This window comes from Chrysochloris asiatica, unplaced genomic scaffold, assembly GCF_000296735.1.
Source record: "Chrysochloris asiatica unplaced genomic scaffold, ChrAsi1.0 scaffold00269, whole genome shotgun sequence".
Classification (NCBI taxonomy): Eukaryota; Metazoa; Chordata; class Mammalia; order Afrosoricida; family Chrysochloridae; genus Chrysochloris; species Chrysochloris asiatica.
This window is the reverse complement of record NW_006408787.1, coordinates 604112-605530: the sequence shown is the minus strand read 5'-3', so window position 1 is coordinate 605530 and position 1419 is coordinate 604112. Positions and strand designations below refer to the sequence as shown.

General features: G+C 39.1%; 1 pseudogene; it reads left to right on the top strand.

Moving 5' to 3' along the window:
- Positions 1 to 783: 783 nt before the first annotated feature.
- LOC102841045 lies at positions 784 to 1153 on the top strand (annotated as a pseudogene).
- Positions 1154 to 1419: the final 266 nt, after the last annotated feature.

Genomic DNA, 1419 nt, shown 5'->3' with positions numbered 1-1419 from the left:
GTGAATAAACTGTGATGTAAATGATACCTTCTAGAGAGTTGTGAAAAAAAAAAAAAAAAAAAAAAAATCTACCAGGTAAAAAAAAGCCTTAGACCTTGTCTAAGAAAGTTCTATATATATATACCAGCTTCTTTAACCTGTGACTACAACAAATCACAGCATTTTATTTCAGAATTATTATGACATAGCTAACTGGGCTAACTCCAAGTTAGGCTCAACACCAAGGTATCTGTAGCCATTGCAGTAAGTATTCTCAGGGTGTCCGTTGTGTTCAGAATGAAGTTGCTCACATCTCTTTACTTCTGTCTTACCACAGTGGCCATACCTCAGCCTCTGCTGTGTTTGATAAACTGCTTCATCTACTCTTTTCAATCATAACTGCCATACTGCTTCCATTGGATGTCCGAAGCAGACCTTAAGTGTTTAAGAATTAGCCCATTTCCAACTCTCCACAGTCAAATTGAAACCAGAGTTGAATTTTAAGTAGTAATTCTATTTGAAAAGAGGATTTAAAATGCTTACTAATGAAGCTCAAAGACTAAAGCCTTCTGCATGAATTGCACCTCAATAGAAAGAAAACAAAAATACAAGTGGACCAGCAAATAACATCATGATAAGTGGAGAAAAGTGTGAAGCTGTCAAAAACTTCATTTTGCTTGGATCCACAATCAACACTTACAGAAGCAGCAGTCAAAAACTCAAAGGATGGATTACATAGGCAAATTTGATGTACAAGTCTCTCTTCTTCTGCGCTGCCTACAGAGGAGGCCTTCGGCCGGCATCATGGCTGCGCTCAGACCCCTGGTGAAACCCAAGATTGTCAAGATGAGGACCAAGAAGTTCATCGGCACCAATCAGATCGTTATGTCAAAATTAAGCATAACTGGCACAAGCTCAGAGACATTGTCAACAGGGTGCGGAGATTTAAGGGCCAGATCTTAATGCCCAACACTGGCTTTGGGAGCAACAAGAAGACAAAACACATGCTGCTCAGTGGCTTCCGCCAAGTTCCTGATGTGCAACAAATCTTACTGTGCAGAGATTGCTCAAAACATCTCCTCCAAGAACTGCAAAGCTATCATGGAAAGAGCAGCCAGCTGGCCATTAGAGTCACCAATCCAACGCCAGGCTGTGCAGTGAAGAAAATGAATAGACAGCTTGTTTTCGAGTTTTGTTTGTGCTAAATAAAATCATAAAAGTGTTGCCAAAAAAAAAAAATAACAATAAAATTGATGCACAAGACCTCTTTAAAGTGTTATAGAGTGAAGATACCAGTTTGAGGACTACTGTGTGCCTGACCCAAGCCATAGAATTTTCAGTAGTCTCATATACATGTGAAAGGTGGACTATGAAAAAGTTGACCTATGAATAAGGAAGACCATAGGATAATCAATTAATTTGAATTATGGTGTTGGAGAG